Source organism: Panulirus ornatus, chromosome 17 (assembly GCF_036320965.1).
Source record: "Panulirus ornatus isolate Po-2019 chromosome 17, ASM3632096v1, whole genome shotgun sequence".
Lineage (NCBI taxonomy): Eukaryota > Metazoa > Arthropoda > Malacostraca > Decapoda > Palinuridae > Panulirus > Panulirus ornatus.
Genome location: NC_092240.1, coordinates 9,499,523 through 9,510,000, shown reverse-complemented (window position 1 = coordinate 9,510,000; position 10,478 = coordinate 9,499,523). Strand labels below are relative to the sequence as shown.

Here is a 10,478-nt window from a genome sequence, read left to right as displayed (position 1 = left end):
TTCCTCCAGTTTTTCTCCATTCAAACTCACCTCCCAATTGACTTGACCCTCAACCCTACTGTACCTAATAACCTTGCTCTTATTCACATTTACTCTCAACTTTCTTCTTCCACACACTTTACCAAACTCAGTGAGTTGAGGGTATGGTGAACAGGAACAGAAATTATCAGTGCAATAAAATGGGTCACCAACTCGCCTGTCAAGTCACGCAGATGAATGCAAACAGCACCAGACCACTGGGTCCCTAACGAGGCTGTTTGTGATAGTGGTAGAGGTCAGACAGTCATTGATCAGTGTGGTGGTAGTAGTTATTGATCAATGTGGCAGGAGTAGTTACTGATCAATGTGGTAGGTATAAACGTATACGGGTGAGGAAGATGAATGATGGAACTATGTGATAATGCGTTGAAATAAGATAATGGGATAATGCAATGTGATTATGTACTATGTTACAGAGATGAGATGATGGCACAATGTGATAATGCGTTGAAATAAGATAATGGGATAATGCAATGTGATTATTACTATGTTACAGAGATGAGATGATGGCACAATGTGATAATGCGTTGAAATAAGATAATGGGATAATGCAATGTGATTATTACTATGTTACAGAGATGAGATGATGGCACAATGTGATAATGCGTTGAAATAAGATAATGGGATAATGCAATGTGATTATGTACTATGTTACAGAGATGAGATGATGGCACAATGTGATAATGCGTTGAAATAAGATAATGGGATAATGCAATGTGATTATTACTATGTTACAGAGATGAGATGATGGCACAATGTGATAATGCGTTGAAATAAGATAATGGGATAATGCAATGTGATTATGTACTATGTGATAGAGACGAGATGATGTGATAATGGGTTAATGCAATGTGATTATGTACTATGTGATAGAGACGAGATGTGATAATGGGATAATGCAATGTGATTATGTACTACGTGATAGAGATGAGATGATGCGATAATATGTGATAATGCGCGTTGAAATAAGACGTGATAATGGGATGATGCAATGTGATAATGTGATAGTGATGAGATAACGTGATGATGCGATGTGATAATGAGACGAGATGATGTGATGATGCGTTAACGGGATAATGTGACACGTCATAACACGATGGTATGCGACAGTGAGAGATGAGACAATGTGATATGTGGCAGTTCTCGAAGGTCCTACACTGGACCATTCACTTTATGTGTACAGTAAATATACATAATGCTAGAGAAGGTTGCTACGGAATACAGAAGACCAATGATGAAAGAAGTTTATTAACCTATGGTTGTGTGTGCGGGGGGGGGGGGGGGGAGCGAAGGAAGTGCATAAAAAAACACACAAAATGAATGACAAATATTTGTAACAGCTTTCGTTAAATGCTCGTGTGTATAAACATTGTTTGGATATGTTTACCATACAAAAGTGCCCGAGTACACGGCCGACTATATGAATTAGTAGTCCCTGTATACACACACGAGCCTATGGGGTGTAGTGGTTAGAGTTCCTGACAATGCGTCAGCACGGGCTAGCCGCCCGAGATCGGACCCGCATGGGGTTCGAATCCTGGCCGTGGCAGTTGGCCTACACCCAACCCAGGTGTTCATCCTTCCTGCAAGGCTGGTCCATACATGAGCACACCTGGCTTATGCTAAGGCAGGTATATATATATATATATATATATATATATATATATATATATATATATATATATATATATATATATATATATATATATTTTTTTTCATACTATTCGCCATTTCCCTCTCATTAGAGAGGTATATATATATATATATATATATATATATATATATATATATATATATATATATATATATATATATATAGTATGTGTGTGTGTGTGTGTGTGTGTAAACATGAAAATAGACATGATACACACAAGGTCAGGAGACGTGGGGCAACATGAATGTAAAACTCTGTGCACGTAACACACGAAGAGCAAATCACACAGGTAACAGACCAATCGTGGGAACAGGTGTGTATAAAAGATAACGTTATCAGTAGACGACCGGAGACGACACAACTCAAGAGGAAATCCACATGACCTGAAAAAACCTGTCATGCAGTTCATTTCCGGTGTAACAAATCTCACTTGAATATGACACAATAACCCACTGGGAAAAGATATGTTAAGAACCACTTCCTGGGGTTAGATATGATACAATACCCCACTGGGAAAAGATATGTTAAGAACCACTTCCTGGGGTTAGATATGATACAATACCCCACTGGGAAAAGCCATGTTAAGAGCCACTTCCTAGCGTTACCACTGAGACAATACCTCACTGGGAACATACGTGCTAGGGAATCCCTCCTAGGGGTTACAACCGACACAGTACCCCACTGAGAATATACCAGTGGCACATGAAGAGACAGTTCTCATTGCCCAGTGGAACACACGATCAACAACAGTTCCTCATTATATTATATGGCTGATCCTTCAGAGCTTAAGAGAAACACACACACACACACATATATATATATATATATAAAATATAATGTAATACGATGTCTGTCACAAATGGTCGAAACGATTCCATCCATAAATACCACAAAATTCATATACTAAAAGTCAAAACCATCGAGTTTCGAACCCCGGCTCACTGTGCACCTGACGCTTCCGCGCCACACACACACCACACACACACACACACACACACACACACACCATCTAAAACACCTCGATGCTCTCGGCCAGTTATACATTATTGTCCTTTTCTTTTTTTACCCTGTCAGAGACTCCCAGCGTGTGGTGTCCCGCTGGTGTGTATGTGTGAGAGTACCTTTTAAGAATGTGGTTATGGGGTGGAGCGGGAGAACGCCAGTGTTAAATCACCTTTGGTAAGGCTAGGTATATACATCACCGTTCGGAGGAGAAAGGGAATGACAGTCTCGTCGAAGAACTTCTCGCTTAGCAGGGTCCACGCTGACCCTGCTACTGATTGTAGTGCAGCCTTTTGAACCGTAGTAAACGGAGACGTGAGTGACGGGTTATACACTTCCCTAAGCTAGTTAATATGACTAGGGCGCCACGTATGTCAATTATTATATTAATTTACAGCTATTTTCCGGAGGGAACTGATCCCGAGTGCGAGAAGCATAAAGGGGACAGGCTAAATTTGATTTTCAAAAAATATACAAAAGGACAAAATCAAGTTCCAGTACTCAGAATGCATAGTATGATTTCATATATATATATATAATATTATATATAAATATATATATACTATATATTGCCTCCGTGTTACACATTTTCACTCCATGTTTCAGGAATATTCTCGGTGCGATTGCTCACGCCACCCAGTGCTCTCCATAACGTTACACTTAACAAGTGCAAGTGAGCCACGGTTCTCCTCGTCTTCCCCATCATGTCAGTGGCGTTACAAGTTAATCTACGTTTACGATTGACGCACGTTACAGTAACTGTAATCTTCAGGTCCCCACCCGTTACGGTCGTCTGTCAAACATTGCCAAGAGATGTGCCATCGTTATCTTGTCAACAATCTCTCTTGGCTCCCCCAGTCATCCTTTCTAACACTTCTCTCTCTTCTTCACTCTCTCTCTCTCTTCAAGGACATCTAAGAACACCCCCCCAACCCACCACACGGATCTCTTAAGCAACCTTCACCACCTCAGCCCTTCTCATAGTTAACCACATCCCTCTTGATCTTAAGCTCTCCTGTCTACACCACACACCAGCCACACACTCTTCACACACCACACACACGCACAACACCTACAGCTCTCCTCTGTCTGTCAGAACAGCCCCCGTCTCAACCACCACCCCACAACCCACCAGTCCTCTCGTCTTCAACACCACCCAGTCTCTCCTCTGCTTCAAAGACTGTACAGACCCAGTATACTCCTCTGTCTCAACCACCTGATCTCCTGTTCAACCACCAGCTCTCCTCTGTCTTCAACCCACCCAGTCTCTCCTCTGTCTTCAAACACTCATCTCTCTCGTCTTCGAACCACCCAGTCTTCTCTGTCTTCAACACCCATCCTCTTCATCAACCCGTCTCTCTGTCTTCTCCTCTTGTTTTCAACCCACCCAGTCTCTCCTCTGTGTTCAACCCACCCAGTCTCTCCTCTGTGTTCAACCCACCCAGTCTCTCCTCTGTCTTCAACCCACCCAGTCTCTCCTCTGTCTTCAACCCACCCAGTCTCTCCTCTGTCTTCAACCCACCCAGTCTCTCCTCTGTCTTCACCCACCCAGTCTCTCCTCTGTGTTCAACCCACCCAGTCTCTCCTCTGTCTTCAACCCACCCAGTCTCTCCTCTGTCTTCAACCCACCCAGTCTCTCCTCTGTCTTCAACCCACCCAGTCTCTCCTCTGTCTTCAACCCACCCAGTCTCTCCTCTGTCTTCAACCCACCCAGTCTCTCCTCTGTGTTCAACCCACCCAGTCTCTCCTCTGTCTTCAACCCACCCAGTCTCTCCTCTGTCTTCAACCCACCCAGTCTCTCCTCTGTCTTCAACCCACCCAGTCTCTCCTCTGTGTTCAACCCACCCAGTCTCTCCTCTGTGTTCAACCCACCCAGTCTCTCCTCTGTGTTCAACCCACCCAGTCTCTCCTCTGTGTTCAACCCACCCAGTCTCTCCTCTGTCTTCAACCCACCCAGTCTCTCCTCTGTCTTCAACCCACCCAGTCTCTCCTCTGTCTTCAACCCACCCAGTCTCTCCTCTGTCTTCAACCCACCCAGTCTCTCCTCTGTCTTCAACCCACCCAGTCTCTCCTCTGTCTTCAACCCACCCAGTCTCTCCTCTGTCTTCAACCCACCCAGTCTCTCCTCTGTCTTCAACCCACCCAGTCTCTCCTCTGTCTTCAACCCACCCAGTCTCTCCTCTGTCTTCAACCCACCCAGTCTCTCCTCTGTCTTCAACCCACCCAGTCTCTCCTCTGTCTTCAACCCACCCAGTCTCTCCTCTGTGTTCAACATGCCATAATCATCTTGGCGTCATCTGTAAAGCTGCATATGGGGCATGACAGGTGTTACTCGCGTTACATCCGTGACACTAACTGAACACCACAAGGTGTAGATGACCGACCATTTCTACCCACCGCGTCACATGCCATACTTTAAACGCCAACCCCGTTTGATTGGTACGTAGGTTGTAAAACCCATCCCTCTCGCATATTCATGACATATACAGTTAACGTGGCTATATATAAAACGTGGCTATATATAATATATATAATATATCTTTTTAATGTATCATAAAGAATGATTAATATGTCTACAAAAAAAAGTCAAATGTATATATATATTTTACCCGTTTGGTTTAATATCATTTTGACAGAAACATGTATATTGGTATATGACGAGATTATGAGATTAAATAATAGTTACTGGCTGATTGATCAATAGTTACATTGATCAATAGTGACAATGATCAATAGTAATATTAACAGACAGATAAATATGGATTCGAATAGTTAAATAGACATGATATACATATATCAACATTATTAAAATATTAACTGATGTTGGAGTTTGTAGAGTTAGAATCTAATATTTCATTGAACAGTCTGAATGAAGTGAGGAAAGATTGACCAAGAGGATATATGTGTCGGAGGTGGAGGGAACGAGGAGAAGAGGGAGACCAAATTGGAGGTGGAAAGATGGAGTGAAAAAGATTTTGTGTGATCGGGGCCTGAACATGCAGGAGGGTGAAAGGAGGGCAAGGAATAGAGTGAATTGGAGCGATGTGGTATACCGGGGTTGACGTGCTGTCAGTGGATTGAATCAAGGCATGTGAAGCGTCTGGGGTAAACCATGGAAAGCTGTGTAGGTATGTATATTTGCGTGTGAGGACGTATGTATATACATGTGTATGAGGGTGGGTTGGGCCATTTCTTTCGTCTGTTTCCTTGCGCTACCTCGCAAACGCGGGAGACAGCGACAAAGCAAAAAAAAAAAAAAAAAAAAAAATATATATATATATATATATATATATATATATATATATATATATATACATATATATATATATACATTGGTACCTAACTCTCCTCTACCTGTAACTTGGTGACGACTGACACTATGAGGAAGGGATTACTACCAGCACCTCTCCACTCTGGCGACCACGTCTTCTCTACTTCCCCACACCTTCACGAGATCATGACAACAACGTTAGCTCACGACGGGGGCTGGAGAGATCACGCCAGCAACCGTGGATGATAACAGGTCAGGCTGCCAAGGAGGAGAGGGGGACGAGGATATATCGACCCAGCCTCCATGTGTTCTGAAGTCAGTAAACCTCGAGGAGGAGGAGGAGGTGGCGTAGAATATGATGACGTCTCTTCTCCCGAAGGAGGTGGCGTAGAATATGATGACGTCTCTTCTCCCGAAGGAGGTGGCGTAGAATATGATGACGTCTCTTCTCCCCTTGTATACCCTTTGAAACCAGCTATCTATTTCTCTCTATCCCAATTTTTTTCCTCTCTCTAACGTTAAGGTTGGGGGGGGGGGTAATCAAGATACGATGGAGATGACATTTACAAACGCTCGTGTGTGTATTCTGAGAATTCCCGATTCGTTTATATAAATCAGGGGTGGATGAACAGCTGGGTTGACTGTGGGCCGACTGCCGCAGGCAAAGGCTCGAACCGATGCCCTCAAGAGTAAACAAGTCGATTCATACAGTACATTCCCAGGCAACTCGTACTGAGACATTCACGAGGCTAGAATGACATTTTCGAATCAGTTGTTGCCGGCAATCTGATGGAATAGTTTCGAAATTCTGGGTTTGAAAACTATACAGGTTACACTCTGCTAAATTGATGAAAAAGGTCTCGACAATATTAAAGGTCTCTTGCCTGCTATATACGAAAAGTGATGGGAGAGAAAAATTTTAACAAGTCGTTTCTTTGTCTATGTTTCCCCTGCAGTGAATACTGCATTCAAAAAAGAAAAATAAGTATTACAGATATTCCTGTGAAACATGTAACACTCTGGTATTCTTAATTTCAGTCATTATTATCATTATCAGAGCAATCAAAATAATGATACTCATTATCATTAATGATATCGCTGTCATCATAGGTTTTTTTTTTCACTGTGTGGTGAAAATAGTGATAATGAGTGAATATAAATATCCTCATTATTACAATTAGTATGATTCTCATAACTAGAAACACTGCATTATTTTTTTTAATTCCTTTTATCAAAAAAAATAATCATGTTTCACAATGTAATTTTCTGTTACCTTAAGCTTTAAATTCAGCCTCTAAGGCCAGAAATAGACAAATAAACCATTTAAGGTATGATCTACAGCGAGACTAATTACAGTTACCTTAAACTTGTTACGTGGAAACCGTAGTTCGCAGTTCGGTGCAAGAAGTGCGGATTTCTAACGAGGCCGTTTTCCACGTACGACCCATCCTTAGCAATATCAATCGCTGTACTACAAGTATAATAAGCCATTTATACAAGCCCAAGCCATTTAAAAATAACCCTACGCTTGGCGCGACTTTAAATGACCTTTTAAAATCATCGGGCGTCGCCAACGGCGCGAGCGCGCGCGCGTGTGTGTGTGTGTGTGTGCCCAGCGACCTCAACACACGATCCTCCCTCAAGCCTTAGTTCCCTACGCTTCAGGCTGGACTTTTCCTCTTATATGACACTATAAATAATCCTCTATGATCTCTTGACACGTGGAACTACGTCAGTTACCCCGTGTGTCTGTCACCTAAACGGCATATGGCCTCGCTTGTTTACCACTTCGTAATAAAGGCAGAGGACGGGTGCGGTGGGGAGGTGTATGGTTTGGGTGGAAGAGCGCCGTTACATCTCCCCTTCCGTTGGTAAACCATGGAAAATTTTGTGGGGCCTGGATGTGGAAGGGGAGCTGTGGTTTCAGTGCGTTACACATTACAGCTAGAGACTAAGTGTGAACGAATGTGGCCTTTGTTGTCTTTCCCTAGCGTTACCTCGCGTGCATGCGGGGGGAGGGGGTTGTCATTTCATGTGTGGCGAGGTGGCGACGGGAATGAATAAAGATGAAATCTTCTCTCTAACGTAAATCCCCTTTTACCTAATTCTGTCGACTGCAAACACCCTCACTTTGGTTTCTCCTCCCAACAGCTATCTGCTTGTGTGCCCCTACCATTAGGTAGACACCGCAATACTCTGCAAACCCTCCCCCATCCTATGATCCACTTCCGCTTCCATGGTCCCATCCGCTGCCAGATCCACTCCCAGATATCTAAATTGCACGTTACTACATTCCCTCCCGTTGTCTCTGGGTAACCGAGCCGTGATGTTGAATACATAAGCAACTGTTGCCATGACGTGAACTAGGAGAGGGAGTGTCACTAGGATTACAATTTTTTTTTTTATACGTTATTGCCGCGGGCTTTTCCTTAAAAATAATGATAACGGGTGTTTATTTATTGTTCTTACGACGGTTTGTGGATTAATCGGCTCGGCTTACAGGAGTAAAGTCGTTCTAGTCCACGACGAACTTCGTACAAAAATGCATTTATGATCTGCAGGAAAAAAAATGAATTGTAGTTTTCACGTGAAATTTTGAGTCGTATTCATGCCAAAAAGTAGAATTCTTTTCGCACACGAAAATACATTTTTGTAGGAGTCTTCACGAATGCAACCTTTTTTGTCTACTAAAGTCGACTAACGCAAAACTGATGTGAATGAAGCACGGTGATGATTAATATAAGTGATCAACTTTAATCCCTTACCGGGGGAGGGCCGCTTAACTTACCAGTTCCTCCAACCTCTGCTGACCACAGCGTACCCCTGCACTTCTCCCACCCCCAGCCACCAAGACAACATACCCTACCGGGAGGGCGCAACCTCTCCAGAAACACTACCATACCACAAGGTACCCCAGAAGAGGAGCTCCGATCCCAACCCCTTCCTTCAGCCCCAATCCCACCCTCACCCTACGTTATGTACCCAAAGCCAAGGAGATGAGGCCCCTGCTCTCCCCTTGATCCTGTGTAAAAAGGACAAGATCATATCATTTACCTTTTTAGCGGTGGGTCGAGTTCCCGCATCCAGTTTTCTTCCGCCAGAGACACACACGTCCACAGTCCCTTGTTGTACGCGGCCGACTTTACGCTTTTGCCTTTACAGCTCCGCCGGCGAGACGCAAGACCCACCAAGGTTTATCACCGGTAGTTCGTCGTTCTCGCGTCGCGCAAACACGTAAACAACGACCTCACAATAGAACGTCTACTCCGTAACTGTCTTCGCCACGGCGCCCACCTCACCTAACCTCCTCTCACAGCTGCGTATACTCGCATGTATAACACACTGGTCTGCTGCGTTGCTGCCATGTCTTCGGGCGTGGTCCGGACAACAACGAATCACTCAACTCAGGGTAACGACCACTTGGGAATAGTATAGGCCTTCCGCGCCCATGGAATCTACACAATTCGCCGTCTGAATAAATGGCAGGTCACGAGTGCCACTAGAAGATCAGACGATGAAAGGTACAAAGACCAGTTTTGCTCACGAACGGCCACCGATAAATTGAAAGACGTGTGTGTGAGTGCTGACGCATGCACCAACCATCGATGATGTGTATATTACACATAGCCTCGAGGAAGTGAAACTCTGAGGCAGTTCTGGCGTCAAATGGGAATGCGATCAACGCCATCTTCAGGTGCACGATGACAAACCCCCCCCCCCTCCCACCCCAACTAAATACGATGATAGAAAATGGGAAAATTTCAAACCGTTTCAGAAAACAGTTATATCCTAAGACTAACTATAAAATTAGCTTTTTTTTTTATATATATATTTAAGGGAGCTGATGGTTGGGATAATATCTTCTTTAAAAGAAGGAATATCATCATTATTTGCATCTTCCTTACGAAACATAAGTTTCCTTAGTTCATTATAACAATTACTGTTACTGAATTAGACATTTATTCGCGATTGATGATTTACACACCACATCCCTTCAATAATCCCTCAATCATTCTTCTGGTCTTCACTTCCCTTACACGTTTCTTTTACACAGCTCAAGAAATATAAATGTCCCAAGTGGGAGAAAAATTTTGAATAAAAGTAGATTTTTCACTGAAACATATATGAAGGTAAACATTAATCTTTGTTTTATGGTAATCATTGAAAGATATATGAAGGTAAACATTAATCTTTGTTTTATGGTAATCATTGAAATATATATGAAGGTAAACATTAATCTTTGTTTTATGGTAATCATTGAAATATGTATGAAGGAAAACATTAATCTTTGTTTTATGGTAATCATATCACATACAATACGTTCTATTGAACATTGTTGCAAAGATAGACCACAGTATATGTCTCTCATGGTGAACACATGTCACTTGGTGTGTGCAAGTGAGAATGAGGAAGACAAGGACATGCTCTTATTCTAAGCTGGTTTGAGTCAACTCAAGCCTACGATCGTTAGGTTATTTTAACGAGCGTTATAAAGCCTAACTGTCTATCACA

At 42.9% G+C, this 10,478-nt stretch overlaps 1 protein-coding gene across 5 annotated transcripts in view; it reads right to left on the bottom strand.

Moving 5' to 3' along the window:
* The window catches only part of LOC139754558 (nephrin-like), a 531,853-nt gene that overhangs the window by 373,045 nt on the left and 148,330 nt on the right, over positions 1 to 10,478 (bottom strand). The window contains exon 1 of one of the 5 annotated variants that reach the window (XM_071671917.1): positions 9,021 to 9,508. The exons of the other annotated variants lie outside the window; for them this stretch is intronic. The gene's annotated coding sequence lies outside the window, so the exon portion shown is untranslated. Of the gene's footprint in view, positions 1 to 9,020; positions 9,509 to 10,478 lie in introns of those variants that run through there. 5 annotated transcript variants of the gene reach the window in all.